The following is a 26,894-nucleotide window of genomic DNA, read 5'->3' as shown; positions in this document are numbered from 1 at the left end:
CCATGGCATCCACAATATCAACAAAAACAATTCCAACAGTACCAAACTTATCCTGGACTTGGTCAACAAGCCTATGCTAGGTTTAGTCAACAACAAGCTTACCCAGGTTCTAGTCAACAAGCCTATACTGGTTTTGGTCAAAAACAAATTTATGCTGGTTCCTAACAACAACCTTATACTGGATATACTCAACAAACATACCCCTATCAAGGTTACCAGTAGCATATTCCTTATGCTGGTATGCAAAGGCCTATTGCCCAGGCAATTCCATCTTACCCTAGTTATGCTCAACCTGACCTAAATCGACAGTTTCCTTTGGTCACAACACTTAAATTACCAGATTTAAATCGGCTTACCAATGATCCCATTCTTTATTCAGCTTGGTGGTCGGTGATTCCAAACAAATTGCCTTTTGATATTCCTAATTTCAATGGAAACCGAGGACAAGATCTGTCCAATCACGTTATGACTTTTCATTTATGGTGTTCATCCAACTCCCTAAATGATGATTCAATAAGACTACGTCTTTTCCAACGAATGCTCACTGCTCCAGCTGTAAAGTGGTATATTGAATTACCACGAGCTTCATTTAACAACTTCACAGCCTTAGCCACTACATTTTTAACCTATTTCCAGTTACCCATTAGATATGAAATTGGAACAAAACTGTTGACCAACTTTAAACAGACCACTACTACTCACATTTCTAATCATGTTCATTAGTGGCATTGTTGTCATCGAATGGTCAAAAATTTTGTTCTTGATAAGATTTTAGTTGAGTGGTTTATTAAATCCTTGTTGCCATATATCACCGAGGATGTGGCTAAAGGAGGAGTTGTTACTGAAGAGAAAGTAATTGCTCATGCCCAATGCTTAGACTTGATTTACACCTAGTTTGGCATGCTCTATGATAGATTCCAAATGCACCTAGACCAACTTTTACTGTTCCACCACCTCCATCCAATAAGGACTTTCATGTCAGTGACGGTGTGATAGGTTCTTCAAGAACTCAAACAAAAAGTAGACCATCTAGTCAAACAGTTGCTATTTCAAATCAAACCTCTAATACACTTGATAATACACTTGCTTTCTAAATAAATGCTGTGTCATCTGACAAAGGTAAAAATGAAAAGCAACATGGAAGCAAGAAAAAGGGGAAAACCAAAAAGAAACAAAATTCTCCCCCTCGAGAGAAATCATCTGATTCCTCTTCTCCATCTAGGAAAATTCATTAGCCATGTTTAATTTGTAATGAGGAGCACTTTACACGAGACTGTCCTCACCACTCTGAAGTCTCAAAACTTCTTAAGACTTCTAGTACATCCGCTGTGTTGACAGACCCTTTTCCAAACCCAGAGACTCATTTGGTTGCTACAGATCATGCTTCCACTTCACAAGTGCTTATGCTATCCTCCACTAAGCCTAAGACTGATCTTTTGGTGACTACATGAAGTAAATATTATAGTAATCCACTGTCGTCGTCAAATAACAAGGCTACAGATCAACCCAATACTTCGACTTCCTATGACTCCATTCCACCACCCATTGCACCAGAGCTAACAACAAAACCACCTAAGGGAGTTGTTCATAAATCTACATTCAACCCTCGAGCTCGAGCAACACAAAATTATAACATAGTAGAAGATTTGGCTTAGTCAACTTCTGCTATGTCGACACTTGAGGTGCTTCAAAATTTTCCATCCCAAAAGCATGTTTTATTGTTAGCAACTGGTGGAATTGATCCAATGGATTCCAATCTTGTAGTTTTTAACCATGCGGTTTATACGCCATAGTTACCAGTACAGTTAGCATTCTTGATCCAAGTAAATGCTTTGAATCACCTCATTCACCAAACCATTGTTGACGAAGGTGCATCTACTTGTATCATGTTAATGAATTGTTGGAAAACACTTGGCTCACCACCTTTTTCACAATCACCTATGATGTTAAAAGCTTTTGATGGTCACACTTATACACCTTGTGGAATTTTAAGTAAACTGTAGATAGAACTAGAGGGAAAAACTGTAACTGTTGAAGTTGAGGTCGTTGATGGACCCCTTGACTACAATATTTTACTAGGAAGACTGTCGGTTTACGCTATGGCTGCTGTGGTTTCAACATAATTTCGTATGATCGTTTTCCCTCATAAAGGTGGAATCAAAGTAATTGATCAAATCGCCTTCTTTGCCTTTAGTTCACAGGCAACTGGAAGCGTTCTGTTAGTTCATGGACCTCCACTATCTCTTCAGAACACTGGATTATGTTTCTTCAAATATTCTTCCTTAATGGGCACATTTTCACTACCGTCACCATCACAAATGATGAAAGTTTCAAAATTTGAGACCTGTAACATGATATCTTCCACTTTATCTGACTCATGGAATATTTCCAATAATTCCGAAGTTGATATATGTAATTAAACCAATGAGAATAGTTCCTGGTCTTGTGTCAACCTCATAAAAAAATGAAACAAAGGGTATGAGGATAGTTCCTGGTCTTGTGTCAACCTCGTTAAAAAATGAAACAAAGGGTATGAGGATAGTTCCTGGTCTTGTGTCAACCTCATTAAAAAATGAAACAAAGGGTGTGAGCATAGTTCCTTGTCTTGTGTCAAGCTCGTTAAAAAATGAAACAAGGGTCTTGAGGATAGTTATTTTACTGTGTCAACCTCATTAAAAAATGAAGCAACTCCCTTTTCCAAATCGAGTCTTTGATTAAGATCTTGTAAAATCCCAGTCGAGTCTTTCCAAAATCTTGAAAGTGAACCTTCATTCCATCCACCTAGCTGAATGAAATGAAGCTTGGGGGGGCATGTACCTCGAATTGAGTCATTATGCTGGGGGCATGCAAAATTATAACAAGCATAGTTTTTTGTTTCAAGCTTGTGTAAGCATGAAACCAAATCCAAGCAGAGTTCTCCATTGTTCAAGCTTGTGTAAAAATGAACCCATGCCCAATTTACATCTTGTGATTTATATTTTTATCAGCTAATTTCTTCTAGATGAGCCTTGGTTGTTCCATTCCATCGCCACCATCTCTTTGGTCGATCATATGCTTTCACTTGGTTATTTGTCCTTTCTTGAGGGACCGTAGCGATGAGTGGTTTTATTAGCCAGTCCCTTGACCATTACATGTTTTGAGTAGTTCCACCATTGCCGGAACTAGTTGCTACCCTTTATACCACTCGTTCCTCCAAGACGAGTCACCTTTCAGCTCTTTTCTAACTCATAAAAGATGAAAAGATCACCAAGTATTTTCCTTTTTTGACTCGTTAAAAGAAAATAAAAACAGGGGGTCTACTTTCAAGCTCTTTTTCGACTCTTTAAACATGAAAATTTTGCCGGGTGCTTTTCCTTTCTAACTTGTAAATGGATTGGAAAAGACATCCACTCAGTAATAAGTTTAACCCTTTTTCGAAATGAGATAGATTACTTACGAAAAATGAATACATTGATTGAACATGGTCAATAGGTTCTCTCTTGTATTATTTTATGCTTTTTCAGACTTGAGAGAAAAATTTACGAAAAATAACTTATGGAGTTTTCTTTTTGTCCCTTTTCAAACTCTCTAAATATGAAAAGGACCGAGTTCTCATTGTCGTTAAACTCGTTAAAACATCAAATTGTGACAAACTTGTCCATCATGACAAGACCGAGTTTCACCTTCGCTAGACACGTTAAAACATAACATAGCGATGGATTCACCCGAAGGGTAGAATTATACATCAAGAATATGTTATCCTCCTCAAGATTGTTACAAAATAAATAGGTACTGGTTAGCGATGACTGGGGAAAATGGGAAAAGGGATAAATCAATTTATGGTAGCAAGTTGCTCTTGAACATGACACTTTCACTTCATCTCTGTGACTATTTGGGTTGGGTTATCTGCTTGATGGTTATCATACCTATGGTCTATCACACCATCCATCACTTTGGTTTTGGGTCAATGCTGCCAATTCATTCAGTGTCACCGACATGTTCAAGAGAAGTCACTCAGTAAACTACTCATAAACCTTCATTTTCATGACTGCCGTTCCTGAACATTGTGTCATTAGTCACATTCTGTCTTCAAAATAATTACACTCGTTTCATGTTGATGATGGGGGATACATCAAGGCCCTCCTGCGACGAGTCGCTTCTTGTCGACATCATCACATTATCTAGGAAGTTGACTTAGAAACACCCTTCCAGTACCTAGAGGCTTGCATACATCAATGGAAAATTTCTCGCTTCTAGTGACAGGTTGACGTCACAGGCCTTCGACCGAAAGACTTTTTGGTGTTCAACATCAAAAAATCTATTCACACCATGCAGAATGTACTATAGTACCTTGAGAATCATTATCATTATTGGTGATTTCTCTCGCGTTTGTTAACAACTTACATCATTGGCTGGTAATCAGATGGTGTCTTCCCATGTTCGAATTTAGATCACATTTTCACATGGTTAGACTCATACTTGAGCAAATGCTTGGATGAGATAGAGGACCCTAGGTCTAGTTTCATCCATCCGCGCTGTGATTTTAGGAGAGTACTAAATCATCTGTACGATGGCTTTACACAGATAGTCATGGATCAATATATGTAGATGACTATCTGATTTATGTACATGTAATGAAAAGTTTATATGTTGAGCATGGGTATGCCTTCCCTCAACAATTCATGAAAAATTAAAAGATATCATGATATTATGTATTGTAATTGATGCAGGTCACCGTCTACTTCAGATCCTCCTCATCACATCATAAAGCATATCACTTAACATTATCATTTTTGACTTCATGCTTTAGGGGGCAGTTGTTATAGGTCTATTTGGGCACATCACTCCTGATAATCAGATCAATGTAAATGGGGTCTATCAAACCCTAATTCGGTTGCTACATGCCCTAGACATGCCACCTCATTGAGTTCTTTCATCCATGAGAGTTTCCTGACTTCAAACCATGCTGAAGTGCTTCCTTGGGTCACCACAGCACCCCTAGTCAGGGGTAAGTGCTCTGCAGAGCAAGTAGCCCCATTCAAGGCTACGTTGTAGAGCACCTAAGCCCACTCAAGCCTGCATTGGGCAAGAATCCTCGAAATGTTCATTGGATCCTGAGTATATTCCTCCTTTTTAGAGCCTTCTAGAAGGAACCCAACTCCTATCCTATCAAGATGAGCTCGACCTAGGATAGCCTTGGATCATCTAATCCTCTATCCTCTCATCCCTTTGAACATGGAAACTAATCATCCAATTATGGAAAACCATTCAATGACATATTAATGACAAAACCACTTGCAATCGTCTGTAAATTGGCCTCTCATCATAGAGCCAGGAGAGCTTAGATATTATAGAGAAATACTGTTGGTTTAGAGACTTGAAATCATTGTCAAGTAATGTTATGATGTTGGATTGATGTTATGAGGGTTTGGACTAAACTGGATGAGTGACACGAGATCGAACCACATTGGGCGTAACTTCTCCTTCTATCAATCAATAAAGTTTTTTGTTCGTTTTCCAATACTTTTGTCTATATCTATGATGAATGTATGTTCAAATGTCGTCGATTCCATTTGTTTACAATAAATAGATCATATGCTTTGATTGCTATCATCTTTTGTTTATGTTGGTAGGTACCAATTGAGTGAATTCAGTTTGAGCAGGAGCAATGGGAGCAAATTGAAGGAGATCAAAGGAAGCGAAGGATCAAAAGTAGGTTCTTTATCTTATTTGTTTATTGTAGGAAAAGGTTAAACATCTTTATTTCAGTTGTTATAAGTGTAACTACCCACTTAGGGAAGATATACTTATCTGTAGGTATAAATTACGTATAACACGGGAATAATGACATTGAGGATAAGCGGTTTGCGCCGGGGGGGGGGGGTGTTGCAATGTATGAGGAGTGAACACGTATCCAAAGCAGGATGGGGGGAAACCACTTTGCAAACCACCCCATTAACTGTCAGGAATGCGAGGGGGGGGGGTACTGTAATTCATCAGATGTCATTGATGAGAGCACATGCCATCGTAACTGTCAGACGCTGCATGAAATTTAAAAATTCAGTGGGCGGAAATCAAATCAAAATTTATTTAGAATATTTATTTGAAAAAAATACATATTTGTCAAATATAATAATACAACATAATGAAATTTCAATGTGCAGTTACAACAATAGGTATGACATGTAATTTAAAAATCCAATCCATGAAGACATGGGAAACAAAAAATGGTGTGAAAAGGTGCACTAAAGCACAAAAGAACATTTAGAAATGTGATCAAATACCACTGTGATAGTAGGTTTATTACTTGCTTTAGGGAATCCTCTTATAAATTCCATGTAAATGTTAGCCTGAATAGAGGCATAGTTCATTTGTGGTTGCAATGCTCATGGAGTCTTCATTGTTTCACTCTTGTTCTTTTGACAAGCTTCACATTTAGCTACAAAAGTATGGATGTCCTTTTACCTTCCCAAAAATAGTGCTTACCTTGTTCATATGTTTTCTGAAAGCTAAAGTGACCTTAGTTTATAGGATAAGAATTCAACTCCATTAACACCCTTTCTTTAAAGTTGAATTTTATACCAAAGCAATATGCCCTTCATACCATAAGGTTTCTTGTTGCAAAATATAGCTGCTTAGGGGGGTTGGGGTCATCCTTAAGTCGTTGGGTGAGTTGAACCATAGTGTCATTAACCAACCATTCTTGTTGTACTAATTCAATCCAATTTGGTATTAGTAAGGATAAAGAAAAGATGGATCCTTCCTCATCATATTTCCTAGGCAAAGCATTGACCACTAAATTATTTTTTCCTTTCTTATATATGATCTCATCATCATAGAATAACATCATAATGACCACTTGTGCTACTTTAGTGATGATAATCATTATCCCTAAAAGTACTTTAATCTATGGTGATCTATCTTAATTTGGAAACCCCTCCTAATTAGATATAGATTCTGTTGTATCTCTGAGATGATAATGGTCAGCTATCATAACAGGGTATCTAAGATAATTGTTTTGGGGGTTTTGTTTTAATTTGGAGGACCAATGTAGGAGCCAGATTTAAAATAATGAGGCTTAACCTTTTGAATAATATTAATATGTAAACAGAGGGCTGCTATTAAAATTCACACAGTGATTTTAGCTTATAAGATGGTGGTGAGAAGAAAAAGAGAAATGATATGATTATCACAGTCTTCAGATTGAAAATTAAAGACTCATAAGTATGAAAACCTTTAAAATAGATTCAGAAGGTTTAACAAAATATGCTTAAGCTTACAAAAGATGCTGATGATTTATTGATTTAGAGGGAATTAATTAAACAAACAATTCATTAATTCATTCTCTTTACAGATTATCACTTTATAAGCTTATAGGAATAGATTGAAACCCAATTATTCATACCTAGTTATCTATGTAAGACATAAGAATATGAAGAAAAACTTAATAAATAACATTGTAAAAACTTACAGGAAACACAAAATTGTGTAAATCAGAATTCAGAATCCTTTGCTTTTATATTAATGATCCAGAAAAGTCAAGTGAATTTGAGGCTTCAAAGTGATTCTTCAAGGGTGCAACCCTTAATAACTCGTGAAGAGAGTTATTTGTACAACAGTAGAACTCAGAAGATATCCTAAACTTTTTTTACAAAAGTAGATTATTACAAAATCAAAATAAAAACTGCTAGTTGATCTGGCACTATTTTGGTGTTGAGGTGTTGATGACTGTCGCTGGAAAAATTGAAAACTATTGAAGCTAGCTGACTGTTCCTCCAAAAAATTAATGTTGTTAGATCACCCTTCAATCAAGTAAATCTATCAAGTCTTCCCAACGTTTCCTATCTGGGATAGAAATGTTGGTTACCCTCCTGTAAACTTCATCCATATCTGTATATTTAGTAAAAGTGGGTTTTACTAAAAATATGTGTCTGATTTCATTCAAAATAAAGAAAGTATCCCTAAGTGTAGTTACTATTAATGCTGGTGTTGTTGAACCTTTGGTGTTTTAAATTGAAGGTGCATGTTTTCCCACCTCTATCAGCTTCCAAACATAATCCTCAATTGGCATCAATTTGTCATTGATCACAAGCATAGAGGGTAAACCCTTGCTGGTCAAGGGTTCTATCCTACCGAAAAACCTTTGAACTATGGTACTAGCAGTGCTGCACTTTTCCTGTAGCTGAAGGATGAGGTTTTTCTTGGTGATGATCTTCTTTACCTCCAATATAGTTGTTTTTCTATCACTTGTGCCTAATTCCTCAAGCCCATAGCTGTCTTTGGAATTTAGGAACTTGATTATATCAGAGGCAATTTCTGGCATATCCTCAAGCTGTATGGTAATGGTTTCAATTGATTCCTGAGCTTTCTCTAAGATATCTTTCTGACAAAAAGCTATCTTGATAAATGGCCAAATATCCTTGATTGATTCTATAATTTCTTCCGGGCTACAGGATTTCCTTTGATAAACCTAATTTGTTTCCAATGAAAGACTTCTTGAGCTTCAATCTGACCTTTGACTCTATTCAACTATGCTTCATGTGAACTGTCTGCTACTGACTTCATAATCTGTAACTCCTTGAGTTCATCCTTCAGTTTATTAATTTCTCTTGTCTAGATAGACAGGTTGTAAACAGCTTCGGCAAGCTTTTCATCTCCTTCTGTTGCACTTGTAGTCGATGTTGGAGCTGAAGTGGAAACTTTGGTTGTGGGAATTGCTGTAAGGGGGACTATATCCATTGGAGTTTGAGCCTTGTTAACGACTTCCTCTTTTTCCTTGACCAATTTCTCCATCTGCGCCTCCATTTATTTGATCTGTAGATTTTTTTTCGATGATGAGCTTCATCATATCAGTCTTTTGAGTTTTTTCTTCCTCAATTTATTTGGCCATTGGTTCCTCCCAAGATGGCAATTTCAGCTGCTTCTTTAATGCCACAACTTCAACATTGTTTTTCTTAATAAGCTCTTCTGCAACGTTTATGTTTGAGGGACCATATCCCATTTTCAACACTAGATTCTCCAAGGATGGAATCTTGGTATCCTTTGTTAATGAGGATAATTTCTCCAAATTAAGCTATGACTAAGTGTTGGCCAAGGTAACCTGCATTTTTGACAAACTCATGGCAGTGTTTGTCAAAGTTGAAGCAATGATTTTCCCAATTTGTTTGTGCATATCAATTTGATCAATTAGATGAACATCCTTCACATTGAACTCGAAAGAAGTATGCTTTTGATATTGAGTAGCAGTCCTAGGCTGTGGAACCCGAGCCTGCAGATATGCCAACTGAATTTTATCCTTCTCAGAGTCAAAGACTGAAAGAAGTCTGGCTTGAGAAGTGGAGGAATGTTTCCAAAACTGTGTGTAGGTGTTCAACTTCAACTCTTCATTCTTCTTTTTGATCTCACTGAAAACATGAAAGATGTCTTCCTCCTTGTCCTTCTGAGTGCTTCCACTGGTCTGGGTTATCTGCTGTTCCTGAGAAGTAGTGGAATGAGTTGGGGACTGTGTAGACTGTGCACCCAACTGTGTATGGAGCATAGTCTCTCCAATTCCATCAAATGTGGTTTTCATAGACTCATGTGTTGCACCTACAATCATAAAGATTCTAGGTCTCTTCTTTCTGTGCACAATCCTAAAACCCTGGCTTGATGCTTCAGTTGTAGGGGATGATTGTTCTTCCCTCCCTCTCTTGGCTGTCTTTTCTTGTGCAAGTGGAGTTTGCACGTTTGATGTAGAAACTGTCTGCTCTTCAGCCTCTTGGAGGGTGTTCTCTGCCCATTCCAACTGATTTTTATATTGTTCTATCTCAGGCCTGGCTGTGTGATGATATGCTGTAAATTTGTTCTCCATCCTGAGCTTGGAAACTATTCCCATTGGGTCATAAGACCAAGTGAAGCTCAGACCAAACTTCATCTCCTTTAGTAATTTGTCTGCTTCCTCTCCTGCTGCCCTGGTGTTACAAATGAATGGACCAACTTGGGCTTTCAACTTGAATTGTGATTTCTTCTTTGCAGCCACAAAGTGCACTTCATCTGCATTTAACCTCTACCTTATATATTCCAGTGAAAAGATTTTGATAGGCAGGTACTTGGGCAGTTTGTAGGGTGGAAGCTCACAACCATAAACCTTGATCTCTGTATAGTTTTGGTAGCAATACCAATCCCCTATTGCAACTTGATCAACCAACTGTAATATTTTGACAATCTCCTCACTGATCCTTGGTACTGGAGTGCTGCTCATAAGATTGATAGCTCGATGAATAAACAATTATATGAACTGTTTATATGTAAATTCTTCTTTCTCTTTCATCCCCATTGAAGTCCAGAATATCACTGATTTTTGATTTCCTTCCTCATCTAACTTCTGTAAAGAAAATGGGAATTTGTCTCCCTGAAAATATATAAAAAGGTAAACAAGTACTGAAGCATACTTGAATACTTCTTTAGCATTAAATTTGACAAATTGCTTATGTATTGCTTCAGCTAGGAATTGAATGAAATCATAAATGACAATGGGTTTAGAATCAACAGAAAAGATACACAAGAAACCAAGGATGGCTTCATTAACATTTTGCTCAGAGTTGTAACCAAGCAAAATAGGAAAAAATAGAGGTGATTTGCTTGGTTTTATTAGGGAAAATGGATGAATCATAAGGAGGGTTTCTTTTAGGCAGAGGACTATCAATAGCTAGAAAGAGTTCAAGGGTTTGGGATCTTTTAGTAAAGTCTAGTTTTTGATAGGCTTATATCAGGTTTTCATGGGAAAAAGGATGGGTTGGTGTAGTAGTAGGGGCCTGCAACATTTTTTCAATGGAATCATAATTGATTAAGCAAAGGATTTCTCTTGTGGGTGAAATAATTGCTCTCTGACTGGGATCATAAGATTCATGGCATTTCCTCACAAATTCAGGTGCTCTATGTATCTGAGGAAAAATATAATGAGGGAGTTGGGAGTCCCAGAGCCCTATCTCATCTGTCTGGTCAATTAGCTGATCTTCCATCTAACAATAGATTTCATATAAATCAAATTGAGAAGAAGTCTCAATGATTTTACAATCTCTATCGACTAATGGGGTATGATGGAAGTCGACCTGTGGATGAATCAGAGGATTTGGGACTTCTGCAAGTTCTTTTCCCTTGGGAGGCATTTTTTCAAACAAATTGCAGACTGAAGATGACAGAAATAGGCCTGAAACAGAGTGATTACAGTCAAAACAATATAACTGTAAAATGAGCAAGTGGACCTGAATGTCAGTTTCCTGAATAGGAAAAACAATTGCTTAATGTCAAACAGTGGTCGAGCTGTGGCAAAGAAACCTCCAGTGATCATTTGTTGGGTCATTATTATACTAGTGATTACCCCATTACTATTGTAGTTGTATCCCTTATTCATATTATTGTGCCCCTATTGTCCCCATATTGTTATTATTGTGCCCCGTAGAATCCCTCTATTGTTATTTTTGTGGCTTTATATTATTATTGCTAGGCCGGCTGGGTTATATTGTGACTCCTTAGACTCCTATATATAGAAAGGAGGTTTTGTCATTTGAATCATCCAAGAATTGTTCATTTATGTAATGTAAAGGAGGTTGCCCCCTCGAAGAGGCTGAATTCTAAGGCGTTGATCTATCTTTTCTATCTTTTTGTGAGTTGGTTTCATAACATTTGGTATCGGAGCTTTGGATTCTAGGGTTTCGCTGCTCCAAATAGGTTATCATGGTATTTTCGCTATAAATTTTTTTCTGTGATGTTTCAGAAGCTAAAAAAAAAACCATTTGAGAAGAAGAAATCGCGTTGAACCTCGGGTCCTAATTTCTGAGTTTTTTGCACTATATTTGCGGAGATATGATCTGAGGAAGTTGGTCTTTTTGCAGACTCTTGAATTACATTCCAAACAAGTGACCTGGGGAAAATCGTCATAACTTTCTCTTTGAGTATCGGATTCAAATTTCGTAAGAAGGCATAGAAATAGGACGAACTCTAGTTTCTGGTATATATTTTTCAGATCCAAAGGTTGAAATAGGAACACGTGGCACATCGTACAAGTTAACTCTATTGAACTAGTCTATAATCAGGTCACTGTGGGAGATTTCACATAACTCTTCCTTGGAGAATCCAATTTGGATCAAACTGGTGGCATTGGAAAGAGGACATAGAGGGCTACTGCAGTTCGCAATTTCAGAACTGGATGATACGAAAGTACAGAGATACATCAAAGGAAATATCAAGCTCCTACAAAGTGAAAAAAGGTGTGTATTATCGATAACTAATGCCCTGAGGAATGAAAATTCAAACACCTAGTAAGCAACCTGAAAGCTCTAGCATGACTCATGAAGAAGAGGAAGAGATGCTATATGATATATCAAAATTACAAGACCAAGTGCAACAAATGTCACTCTCACAAAAGCTAACAGAAGCTAAGATAAATGGCGTGGAATCTAAGATAAAGGGAATGGAAGCTAAGATGGACGATTTGAAGATAGATTTGAAGATAGATTTGAAGAGAGACATGGAAAATTTGAAGACCTATTTAAGAGAGACATGGAAAATTTGGAGACATATTTGAAGACAAACATGGCAGATTTGAAGACAAATTTGACAAATTTTCTACAAGAAATACTTACTAATGGTGAAAAGGTAGTAAAGGAAACTCATGATGTGAACAAAAGAAATGTTAATCATGATTTCATAGACTCTAATGTGGGATCGAAGACCCACCATATTCCAAAAATTGATATGAGGAAGTTTGATGGCAAGGATCCCACAACATGGATATTACAGATGGAGCAATTTTTCGATTTCAATAATGTGCGAAACACACAAAAGGTATGTATTGCAACTTTATATTTGGAACCAAATAAGTTTGTATGGTATCAATGGATTTTCTCTCGTAAACAAATTATCACTTGGGCAATTTTTACGTAAGTATTGATAGCACATTATGAGGATACAAAAAGCAACATTTCTTTTATCCAATTGATAAGTCTCAAACAAAAGGGTTCAATAATGGAGCACATTGAGGAGTTCCAAAAATTGAACATAAGGGTAAAAAATATTCCAGAGGAGCATAGGATTGAAGTGTTCATAGGGACTTTAAAGGATAATATCCAACATGATGTTCGCCTTTGGGAACCTGATTCATTAGAGAAGGCATTCAGGTTAGGAAGAAAAATGGAAAGCAAAATTATGGCAACCAGGAAGCATACCACTCACAACTATAAAGATGGAAGTGTTGTTGCCCCTAGTCTTCCATAAACTATAAGGTTGACACCGCAACAATTGGAAGAAAAAAGAGCAAAAGGGATTTGTTACAATTGTGATAGCAAATACCCTAAAGGTCATAAGTGTGCTGAGAAGAAATTATTCTACATAGATTGTGAAGAGGAAGAAGAAAATGAGCAAGAAAGGTCAAAAGAAGAGGATATACTCCAGGAACAAAGCCTAGATAAATAAGAAATGAATCCGACCATTTCTTGTAATGCATTTGCGGGAATTACCACTCCTCAAACCATCAAGATAGAAGGACAAATCAAGAAGAAAAAGGTAATAGTGTTGATTGATTAAGGAAGTACCCACAATTTTATTCATTGTAAGGTAGCAAAAGAATTGAATTGCTTCTTATATCCAGCACCAGAGTGTCAAGTATGGTTGCAAATGGAGGAACAATAAATTTCTCTGGAAAGTGCCATAATATCAAGCTATCCATGGGAGAATATGTATTGACTAGCCAAATGCTTTCCATTCCAATGCGAGATGCTGATGTTGTACTAGGAGTCCAATGGCTACAATCCTTGGGTACAATAGCTTTTAATTTTCAAGAAATTTTCATGAAATTTTCTGTGGAAGGAAAAGAAGTTGAATTAAGGGCTATTGCAGGGAAACCAGGAAAGATAATCAGCTCTAACGGTATGACAAAGCTTCTAAGAAAGGAACAAAGAGGTGTAATTGCACAATTATGTTCGCTAGATGTTTCCACATTGGAATCATCTATTTCTCCAGATCTCCAAAAGGTCTTAGACAATCATTCCAAGGTATTTGAGACTCCCAAGGGTCTCCCACCTATTCGTGATCATGATCATGCTATTCATCTGATTCCAGGAAGTGTTCCTCCAAACATCAGGCCGTACAAATATCCCTATGCCCAAAAGAGTGAAATTGAACGTCTGGTTGTAGAAATGCTAGAGGTTGGTATAATTCAACCAAGTCAAAGTTCTTTCTCTGCTCCAGTAGTATTGGTGCACAAGAAGGATGGATCATGGTGCATGTGTCTGGATTATAGGGAGCTCAACAAGCTCACTATTAAAGATAAGTTTCCCATTCCTGTCATTAATGAATTACTAGATGAATTGCATGGATCAATTTACTTCACCAAGGTGGATCTTCGTTCAAGATATCATAAAATCAGAATGAAGACTAAAGACATTCCGAAAATAGCATTTAGAACTCATGAGGGTCATTATGAATTTTTGGTCATGCCTTTTGGCCTTACCAATGCACCTTCAACATTTCAAGGTTTGATGAATTCCATTTTCAAACCATCCCTTAGAAAATTTATTTTAGTATTTTTTGATGATATACTAATTTACAGCAAGTCTTGGAAGGATCATGTTGAACATGTTGACAGGGTGCTACAACTATTGGAGGAGAAACAATTATATGCAAAAATATCCAAATGTTTCTTTGGAGTACAAGAGGTGGAATATCTGGGTCATATTGTATCTCATGAAGGAGTTAAGGTAGACCCTAGAAAAATTAAAGCCATTAAGAAATAGAAAATCCCCACATCCATAAAGCATCTACGAGGATTTCTCAGGTTGACAGGGTATTATCGCAAATTTGTTAAGAATTATGGGAGAATAACAACACCTCTAACAACATTATTAAAGAAAGATGCATTTTCATGCAATCTAGAAGCAACAAAGGCCTTCGAACATCTTAAAGAGGCAATGTGCCAAGCACCTTCTTAGCTACACCGGACTTCACAAAAACCTTTATTGTGGAATGTGATGCTTCAGGAAATGGAATTGGTGTTGTTTTAATGCAAGATGAAAGACCCATTGATTTTGAAAGTCGTCCAACCAAGGGAAAGTTTTTACAAAAGGCTATTTTTGAGAAGGAAATGTTGGCAATACTCCATGCACTTAAGAAATGGAGACCCTACCTAATGGGAAAAAACTTCAAGGTAAAAACGGATCATGATAGCCTTAAATACTTTTTAGAACAAAGATTATCCTCTGAAGAGCAACAAAAGTGGGTCACAAAGATGTTGGGTTATGACTTTGAAATCATCTACAAAAAAGGGAAGCAAAATGTGGCGGCTGATGCACTCTCAAGAAAGGATGAGGATGTGGAAGCATTGTTGTGCGCCATTTCTATTATCCAACCAGATTGGATAAACAAAGCAAGGGAGGAATGGAAGAATGACGAAGAAGTGTGGGCACTTATTCAAAATTTACAACAATATTCTAGTACGTGTGATACATTTAGCTGGAAAAATGATTCGTTATGGTACAAAGATCATTTATACCTCTGTAAGAATTCCCAACTAAAACAAAAAATTCTTATGGAATTGCACATTTCTGCCTTAGGAGGGCACTCAGGATTTTTAAAAACTTACCACAGGGTTAATAAGGAATTTTTTTGGGATGGCCTTAAATCAGATATTCAAAAGTTTGTGGCGGAATGTTTGGTTTGCCAACAAAATAAAGTTGAAACAATTAAGACACCATGTCTATTACAACCTTTATGCATTCCAAGCCAACGTTGGGAGGAGGTTTCAATGGATTTTATCACAGGTTTACCCAAGTCTGAGGGAAAGAGTGTCATCATGGTGGTAGTTGATAGACTTACCAAGTATGCACACTTTTGTGCATTATCACATCCATTTAAAGCCAGTACAGTTTCTACTGCATTTATGGAAACAATTCAAAAGCTACATGGAAACCCAAAGATTATTGTAAGTGACAGAGATCCCATTTTCACTGGAAATTTTTGGACAGAATTATTTTCTTGTCTTGGTACTCATTAGCTTATATCTCATCTTATCATCCTCAATCTGATGGGCAAACTGAATTAAAAACAAATGTTTGGAAGGATATCTTCATTGCTTTGTATCTGATAAACAAACACAATGGGTCAAATGGTTGCCTCTGGCTGAATGGTGGTATAACACTTCCTTCCATACAACAACAAAAATGACCCCATTTATGGCACTTTATGGATATTAGCCACCATCCATCACATCATATTTAAGAGAAAATTCTAAGGTTCAAGTAGTGGAACATCACATCGAACATCAACAACAAGTCCTCCAACTCTTAAAGGATAACCTCGTGTTGGCACATAATAGAATGAAACAATAGGCAGATCAACATCACCGCGAAAGAAGTTTTGATGTAGGTATTTGGGTATTCCTACGGATACAACCATATAAGAAAATGTCCCTCAAGCAAGCTAAGAAGGATAATAAATTATCACCAAAGTATTATGGTCCATACAAGGTGTTGCAAAAGATTGGTACTATGGCATACAAATTGGAGCTTCTTGCAGCTTCTCGATTGCACCTAGTTTTCCATGTTTCATGTTTAAAGAAGGTTATAGGTGACAAGCTCCCAGTTCAAATAATATTTCCAGAACTTGACGAGGAAGGAAAAATTATATTGGAACTGGAAGCAGTCACAGAAACAAGAACTCGACAGCTACGAAATCGATCAATTTCGGAGTATCTTATCAAGTGGAAGAACTTATCCGCTGAAGATTCAAAATGGGAGGATGATAATTTTATACAGAAGCATCCAGAACTACTCAAGCATTGAAGACAACACTTTTTTGAAGGAGAGGGGCACGTTGGGTCCCTATAATAATAGTGATTATCCCATTACTATTGTAGTTGTATCCCTTATTAATATTGTTGTGCCCCTATTGTCCCCATATTGTTATTACTGTGCCCCATAGAAACCCTCTATTTTTATTTTTGTGGCTTTATATTATTATTGTTAGGTTGGCTGGGTTATATTGTGACTCCTTAGACTCCTATATATAGAAAGGAGGTTTTGTCATTTGAATCATCCAAGAATTGTTCATTTATGTAATGTAAAGGAGGTTGCCCCCTCGATTAGGCTAAATTCTAAGGTGTTAATCTATCTTTTCTATCTTTTTGTGAGCTGGTTTCATAACATCATCTTTGGTTACATAAATGGACTGTGTAACCATTTTCATGAATTAACAGGGTTTATAATGGAAAAAGTGGAGCGGGGGTGGCAATGAACGTTTGAAATTTTCATTAATAACCCAACGAGATTAATTAACGGGTCTTTGAATCATAAATTCGTAGGAGCGGCATTGAATGGATAATGGATAGGCAACAGTTGATTGGATGGTAGGCATGAGGTGGAGTGTGACGTGGATCGGCGGTAAACGATCACTTGATATACCATGTTCGGGGGTAAGGTGAGGCGGTAAGTAGTTTCAAGATTTTAAGTCCCGAAACACTAAAAAGAAGAAAAGGCTGTTTATGTCGGTGGTATGGGAAACTGTCCATTTCGGACCCCCCAGCCCCTCCCCCTGCCGATAAAGTTCAGACAATGAATGAGGGCCGAGGAGGAATGTGGGCTATCAGGTCTTGGGTGTGCATGCAGGATGAAAGGTGAGGTGGGGGGTATTTAACACATAAGAGGAAGTGATGGTCAGGTCATGACTCTGAGGGCGAATGTGACAGTTGTGGGTTATGGTGATAAATGGATGAATGGAAATATTTATGAAACAACATTGCAACTTTAAATCTTTAGGTTAATTAAAACCCATCATCGAATGTAAGTTTTTCCAATGTTATAGCTTAGGATAAAAAAATTTGATGCTCTAATTACATTTCACATGTCTACCAATACCTACCCCTTTTACTCCTAACATTTTCACTTATTTTTTTAGAGTGCATTTAAGCTAGCAACTCAACATTTCCTTTTTATGCCTAATATACTGTTAAGGGACAAATTCCCCTAGGGTATTTGGGTTGAAACCCTAGCAGATCAGAGGTTGTCTATACAGAGAAACACACATTCCATACAGCCATAATGCTAAGATAAGCAAACTATACGATAAGGGGCGTACCTGGGGGTCCTACATTCGAGAAGAGCCTTCCAGGGTCCAAACCCTCTTGGAGTTCCTTTTGCTCCTTCAACCTGCAAAATAATCAATTCATGAAAGTACAACAGTATATGGACTAAACATCATAATGAAATCATCTTCATAATATATTGAAAGGTAGTTAGTTATGCAATTAAACAACCATTCACATATGGATCATAACATGTATATATCATAAACATGAAGAAGATTTATATCAGGAACAAGGACAAGTGTTTCTTTTATTATAGACAAATAAAGTACATAAAGAAATAATTTCACCTGATTTGTCCTTTCGCAGGCTCCAAGAAAAACCGTCCTCTGGATTCATCCAGTCTCAAACCTTTAACAAACTCCTTCCATGACTTACTCCATGATATCTCAAGTAGTAGATAGACATCATCACACAAGGAAACAAGGGTTTCCTGTAAATGGGGGAAGTGCAGGAGGCACTAGGATCTTCAGACCTGGTAAGGGAAATCTCAGCATAATAACCTTTCTCTCTCTTCTCTCCTCCCTTAGGCCTTCACATTGAAACCTTTCTATACTTCTCCCAAAGTAGTTTTTTAGTTGGGAATTTGTTGGGAACAGTTGGGCCATGGGCACTAACAGGTGATCAGCAAGTAAAACCTGCGATATCCGCCAAAAATTAAGGAGATTTAATTTTTTTAAAGTGTTTTAAGACATATACGTAGGTTGGGTGTACACAGACCCATGTATACACGCGTTTAGCTCAGGACAATGAGGTGTATAGGGAATAAAGCACTGTTTTTAAATTTTGGACCAGGTCTGGAAGGAGGGGTTGCCCTGGGCCATGAGTGCAGCATCACAAACCTCAAGAGTGAGGTTTGGAGCTATAACAGATGCCCCCTAATATATGAGGTCAGAAGGGGAACATCATGGCCGAAATGTATTAAGAAAGTATATGGAAAGGAAATCTGCCAAAAACTGAGAAGGACTTCACCAGAGCTTAGCCTGCCAAGTCACAAAAGGAGATCAGAAAAAAACACTGTTTGAGGCGGGCATACCCATGCTCAGAGAAAGTAAAGCATGTCCGCATATCAAGTACAAGCAGATCCACTAAGTATACAAGTATAAAGAACTGGAAAATACATAATGGATCATCTGATCATGATCGAACAAGTACATGTTTGAATATCACATATAAGAATGTCAATGATGTTGAAGAATAAACCGGATCACTGATATCAAAGACTGATAAAAAAAGGTACCAAATGAACATGATGGAATAGGATGGTACTACACTGTAAACTTAGGTGCCAGCATATAGAATGTTTCCATGAATGACTACAACATATAAGGTGGAGTGGTATCAGCTAGCAGCAACAGGAGCAACTATCAAGTGAACCAATGAATGTCGATGCAACCTGAGGTCTTCATCGACCACCGTGGTACATTTCTACACCATGGGAATAAATGATCTGAAGTCAACCATGTGAGAAATCATTTGATTACTGGTCATTGATGTATATCATTAACAAATGCGAGCCTACTCACTGATAATGATAATGAGCGTCAAGGTACCCAGTACAATCTAACAAGTGTGAATAGATGAGCTAGAGTCGAACACCTGTAAGAATCTATCGATCAGGACAAAAGGATGGTTTCCCACTGTTGATAGCGAAGGATCTGCCACTAATGACTACAAATGATTTAAGAAAATATTAGCTAAGTCAGCGAAAGATGTAAAGCTGCCCCCAGGCAACTCTATATACCACTTGGCCGCATTACCAGTCAAGGTGCGTTGAAAAAGTCTCAACCTAATCGAGTCATCAATAAGAGAGTTTGATGAGCACCACAAATGGAATGTGGTTACATGGTCGCCTGGGTCTTCACCACCCTTCCCTTCGAATTTTGGAATGTCCGAAGGGAGTTTGGTTGGGACCGGAGGCTAGGCTGGGTTGTATTTGATTGGATCGTTTGTTAATTTCATGAGATCTGGTAAGTTCAAAGTTGCCAGAAAAGGAAGCCTAGGAGGACGTTGGGGATTCCACCCAGACTGGGCAGAGGCCCCAAAGTTTTGAAAAGATGGACCTGGATTTTGGAAGGCACTAGGCTACCCGAAGTATCCAGTAGAACCGGCTGAACCAAAAGGCAAGCCTTGTGATCCAGCAAAACTCGGAGTTTGACCAACTCCGGCTGCAAAACCTCCATGACCAGCGAAGATTCCTCCTAAAGGATTATAAGGAGTGGATAAACCTTGATAAGGATTCCAAGCAGTAGCTAAGGGAGGAATACTTTGAAACGAACTACCTGTGGAGTACGGCCCATTCCCTTATTGGCCGAAAAATGAATTCCCAGTTTCCATGCCACTAACCACATGGTTAGTCCAACCTTGGAAAGGATTGCTGCTTTGTCTTGTAGAAGAAAAAGGTATAGATCCTACTGTCGGGTTGGAATGTGGTATATAACCACTTCCGAAAGGAAAACCCTAGAATGAAGCTGATCCACCCATCATGGATGTGGAGGCACTAAACGGAATTGATGGAATAACCTGTGAATGGGTGCCAAATGGGAAGAATCCAGTATTAAAAACATTGGCTTGGGAATTTCCACTCATAGACGGAATGGAGGTAGACCCAACAAAAGATGTGCTAGAAAAAGACCCAAATAAAGATGCAGAGGGGATGGCAATGGTTCCTCCCCGTTGTACTGATGTTGGAGTCTGCATAGTTGTAGCACTTGTAGTAGAAGCCATGCTTCTAGTAGTGGTCATCAATGGTAAGTGCGTAGTGCGACATAGACTTGACGGTCTATGCATCGGGGTCCCAACGTATCATAATACTTCTAGATAGCTAGAAGGTAAGGGAGAATTTGGAGCTGCTGACGACTCTTGAAATTCTTCTACTTCTATGTTATCTTCCATCTGAAAGAGAAACCGAGAAAGAAATGGAGTGTTCCTCTCTTTAGTACCAGGCCTATTTTGAACACTAATGTCTCTCTAAGGAGTATCAATCCCCGATGCGTCAACTGCCACGGGACGAAACCCACCGACAGTATTACCTCTGCGCCTTCTAGGAGAAGGCTCTAAACTTGGTGGTGAAAGACCACGAAGTCTTCGAGACCGTCTTGGTGATCGGTTAGCCACTTTGAATTTTTTATTAAGATCTAGCTAAAGACTCAAAAAATTGAAAGCTAGGCCAACTAGGAGCACAGAGCACACACTAAAAAGTCCCTAAAAGATATCAGCCAATCAAACAACTTTCGAGTATTTCCGCTCCGGGTGATGAGGACCGGACACCAAAATACAAGAAGGTGAAGTAAGGGGCCTTCCGAAGATAGTCTAGGATAATGACGGCCCAGTCCTATCAGTGAAGGTAAGAGAGGAAGTTATGCTGACCCCCTAACAACAACCTGCGCCGGTGCAAGCCCCCAAGCTTCACAAGGGTGCCCTCCAGTAGTACCGTTGAGAGTGATACAACGTCGACCTCAGGTGCCATAGGATTCCCCTCCGCAGCCACCTGTGTAGATCCCTAGGAGTAGCAACTAAGGTTACCAACTCGTATCAGAAGCCAGGTGGAACAGTCTTGAGGTTAGATTCGACAAGTAGGAGAGGGGGTATCTCTCTTCCCTGTCTTCAAAAACCCTCATGCTTAACTCCCAGATTCAGAGCTTTCCTGGTCTCCCTAATGCTATTGGATTTTCACTCACTATCCAGACTCCTATGTTTGACAGTTCAAATGGCCTTGGAGAGTTATCTCTCCACTTACCTAATCCAAGGCCCTAAACTATCTTAAAACTTGTTGGTGTGTCTAACTTAACAATTATAAAAATTTCTAGTATATTTTAATTAGCTCTTGTTTTTAAATGGGTTGTTCTTTAAGTCACGGGGTAAGCGGAAGTGAAACTAGTGGTGTTTTGACGCAAAAGAAATTAATAAAAACCAAACTACATGCAAATGCACTTGTTCTCGTTTTTTGATGAAAGAAATTTCTACAGGGTTCAGAGGAACTTAAAAAAAAAACAACAAATTTTTCTTTTCTTTTATTTTACTCATGCTTCACACTCACAAAAGTTAACAAAACTATAGATGCCTAAAAAGATGTGCAACTCTATCCTAATGCAATAAGTACATGCTGATGCAAGACTTAAGACTACTCTAAATCAAGAAATGAAAGTTACTTGTTTATCAATTTTTAACTTCCCACTTAAAATGTTTAGATGGGATATGAGTTGCTAAATTTCATTCATTTCATCTAAACACTAAAAACAAGTTTCAAGACAAACAAAAATGCACTTTCATTCACTAAAAGGAAACTAAATCAAAACAAAGTTCAAGAAAGCAAAACTAAGTTTTTCAAAAAGTTTTCTTCAAAAGCAAGAGCAAAAATGTCTTTTCAAAAGTGCTCTCAACAAGACTGAAACTTTATGATTGAAAAATCGGCACCAAACACTTTGCAAGCTGACAACACAAAATGGATGAAAACTCAACAACAAAGATGTGTTTCGAGATGCTTTTAACAATCAAAAGCAACAATGAGAGGTTTGGCAACAAAGACCAAAAGATCAAAAAGACAATTTTCAAGAAAGTGTCAATCAACAACTTTTGAAAGAAAGAAAAGTAGATGGTCACAAAAATGTAGTTTTAACAAGCAAACACAAAAGGTCACCAAAACAAGATTTGACACAAAGACTGAGATCAACCTTTCTGCTCTGGCAAAACAAAGCAGCCAAGACTCCTAACAAGAAATCTTGTGTGCTTAACAAAATGATGACGCTTGCAATAAAACCAATAAGACCAACACTTTCCAAAATCAGAGAGAATTTGAAATCAGATACTTGTTGTAAAACTAAAAATTGACACAGAAAAGTAACTGTTCAGGACTGAATCAAACCAGCAGACAGGCCTTCAGAAACAAAAAGATTTAAAAAATCTTGAAAATTGCAAAATATACACGACTGTATTGATGTACAGCTGCGTGTATACGCGACTGAGCATAAGGAAACCTGCGTATACACGAGTTTACTTAAGGAAACATGCGTATATACGCCTCTGTAAACAAGAAAAATAATGTATATAAAAGATTTAAATAAAAAATAAAAAACAGTCTAAAGAAACTGACCAAACTTACAATTCAAGTTCCTACAGGAACAGACTACACAGCAACAACAAGCAAACAGACAGCTGAGCCCTGATTGGCTTGAATAAACCCAAACTAGGAACAACAATACTGTTGTCCCCAGTGGAGTCACCAATTCTGTTAAGGGACAAATTCCCCTAGGGTCTTTGGGTTGAAACCCTAGCAGATTAGAGGTTGTCTATACAGAGAAACACACATTCCATACAGCCATAATGCTAAGATAAGAAAACTATACGATAAGGGGCATACCTGGGGGTCCTACGTTCGAGAAGAGCCTTCCAGGGTCCAAACCCTCTTGGAGTTCCTTTTGCTCCTTCAACCTACAAAACAATCAATTCAAGAAAGTACAATAGTATATGGACTAAACATCATAAAGAAATCATATTCATAATATATTGAAAGGTAGTCAGTTATGCAATTAAACAACCATTCACATATGAATCATAACATGTATATCATAAACATGAAGAAGATTTATATCAGGAACAAGCACAAGTGTTTCTTTAATTATAGACAAATAAAGTACAGAAAGGAATAATTTCACCTGATTCATCCTTTCGCAGGCTCCAATTGGAACTGTCCTCTGGATTCGTCCAGTCTCAAGCCTTTAACAAACTCCTTCCATGACTTACTCCATGATATCTCAAGTAGTAGATAGACATCATCACACAAGGAAACAAGGGTTTCCTGTAAATGGGGGAAGTGCAGGAGGCACTAGGATCTTCAGACCTGGTCAAGGAAATCTCAGCATAATAACCTTTCTCTCTCTTCTCTCCTCCCTTAGGCCTTCCCATTGAAGCCTTTTTATACTTCTCCCAAAGTAGTTTTTTAGTTGGGAATTCGTTGGGAACAGTTGGGCCATGGGCACTAACAGGTGATCAGCAGGTAAAACCCGTGATCTCCGCCCGAAATTAAGGAGATTTAATTTTTTTAAAGTTTTTTAAGAGATATACGCGGGTGGGGTGTATACAGACCCACGTATACACGCGTTTAGCTCAGGGCAATGTCACGTATAGGGAATAAAACAATGTTTTTTAAATTTTGGACCAGGTCTGGAAGGAGGGGTTGCCCTGGGCCATGAGTGCAGCATCACAAACCTCAAGAGTGAGATTTGGAGCTATAATATCTACCTCTATCCCTTGTTTCCTCCATTAGCTCAGTTTAAACTGTTGGACCTATTTTATTTGCTACCTATTGCTACCTATTAACAAAAATTTAATACAAATCCAATCATGCTTAAACTGTATAATTGGATTGTATAAACAAGCGTGGCATTTTAAACAAACTGCACACAATTTTTATTTGCAGAAGTAAACTAGGCTAAAGTAGTGGCATTTAGACTTGCAACACTTTCAGAGTTTATTGTTTTTTCTTTTTTCTCTAACCTAACATTTTATTTTTTCCTTCATTTTTTAGGGCATCTATTCTAACATTTTATTTGATATGGGCATATTTATCAAAATATTTCCTAACATTTTTTTTTTATTCAATATTATTTTGTCCATATCCTAGCTTAACATTTTTTGAAATATATTTTCATTTTTTGAATAATTGATTCTAACTTACCAAAACCAAAAAATGCAACAACAAATTCCATGTATCAATGACATGAAGAATGACCATCATTTACTTCTGATAGGTGGGCTTGCCCACGTTTCAGTTGTACACTTGCTTACTAGCAAATGCCATTGAGCGCCCATCTTGCATAAACAGAATCCCAATACCTCTTCAAGAGGCATCACATTTCAAGAAAAAAGTCTTAGTGATTGGGATTGTAGACATGGCATCCTTTAAATCTAAGAATAGGGGGATCAATTGGGTGGCAATTTGCCGATAATATTTCACAAAATTTCTATAATATCTTATAACTCCTAAGAAGTTGTAGAGACTTTTTAGAGTCTTCAAGCATGTACTATCTTTCATTGCCTCAATCTTCTTGGGATCCACTTGCACCCCTATCTGTCTAATTATGGCACAAGTATTCTACTTTAGAAGCATCGGATACACATATGCAATGATTGAGGAATAATTGGCCATTCTAGATAAATTATGGGGCTTTATCAACATGCTTCACATGTGCATCCTAGGGATAACTAGGTGCATTAATGAATCTTGGTCTTGCTTTTTGGCAAGGGGTTGTGCGAATAAATGAAATCAAGACCTAAACTAAGGTCATTTTTAAGCCCACAACCGAGATATAAAAAAATTGTATCACCCTAATTAAAATTGGATTCTCTCTCTCTCTCTCTCTATATATATATATTTTAAATTTTTTATAATTAAATTTTTTTAATTTTACTAAATAAATATAGTCCAAAACTAAGTTAAATGACTGAACCATTATAATAGTAGGTCTTACAAGGCAACCTATTAAATATTAACACTGTTGAGAAAAGAAGAAGAAGCAAGGCAGTGGTAGAAAATGAAAAACCTATGAAAAACTCAAACGAAAAACCTATTCCAAGATTGAAGGTTGTTTGTTTTTGAGCGTTATTTGCAATTTGGCCAGTGAATAAGAATGAATTGTAATCTTAGTTGGGTGCATAAATCACCTTGGTAAGTGTTTCCCAAAAAAGAATACAATCCTCACTGAATGCTCGTTTTTCCATTTGGTTTTCTATCTGGTGAATATGTGTTATGGTGTGTTTTCATTCCCATGTGATTGACTACCTGCTTTTAGGTTTAAAGTTCTATCCTGGTCATTAGATGCAAATACATGTTTTATTGATAATACAATGGAAATCTCACCAATGTATGACAAACAAGGATTATAGTGTTTCTAGCAATTATAATGGATTCTATTTGTAGTTATTAGATTTGCATTCATGTTGTGAATTCATGAGTAATGAAAGTTGGATTTGAGGTTGGGCTCTTGTTTCTTGAACCTGGTTCTCTCTACTCTTTTAATGATTCTCTCTACTTTATTCAGTGGCCATTTCCTTGTTCCATTCAAATGCAAATACCTGAATGTTAATATTGCTATTTATATCTATAGCATCCTTTTATGTGTTGGTTAGTTGGTTTAATTAACTGAGTCTCTCTACTTTATTCAGTGGCCATTTCCTTGTTCCATTCAAATGCAAATACCTGAATGTTAGTATTGCTATTTATATCTATAACATCCTTTTATGCTTTGGTTAGTTGGTTTAATTAACTATTGTGTTTGAAGATTAATAATTAGTATGTGAATTATTTAGTGTCTAATAGATTTGTTAAATATTATTATAGATCTATTTTAACCATGGATTTATCAAATGTCTATAGATCAAATTTTTTGATACACAAACTTGAAAACGTGTTTGTATTTCAAGATATTTAATCCTGCCACTGTGATAAATCATATAATGTGCAATTTTTCGTTGTTGCATTTTAAAATGCGTAAATGATATAATGTCTTGAAAATATTTTTGGGCATTTGGATTGTATAAGCTACACAATTTAAATTTGCAATTCCAACAATTTTTTGCTAAATTTTAAACAAAATATAATGAAAAACAATGATGCTACTTGAAATATTTTCAAATGTGTTAACTCTAACAATTATTATTATTTTTATTGCATTATATACTATATGCATATATACAAAGTTGACATGGGAATACTTTACTTAATATAGGCATTGAAATATTTTATTTATATACCATATTGTCCATATTAAAATGCTTTTAATGTTATGTGTGTGTGTGCTTATTA

This window comes from Pinus tabuliformis, chromosome 1_2 (assembly GCF_031772625.1).
Source record: "Pinus tabuliformis cultivar Carrire ecotype Pingquan chromosome 1_2, CPIR1, whole genome shotgun sequence".
Classification (NCBI taxonomy): domain Eukaryota; kingdom Viridiplantae; phylum Streptophyta; class Pinopsida; order Pinales; family Pinaceae; genus Pinus; species Pinus tabuliformis.
Note: the sequence above shows the minus strand (reverse complement) of the source record.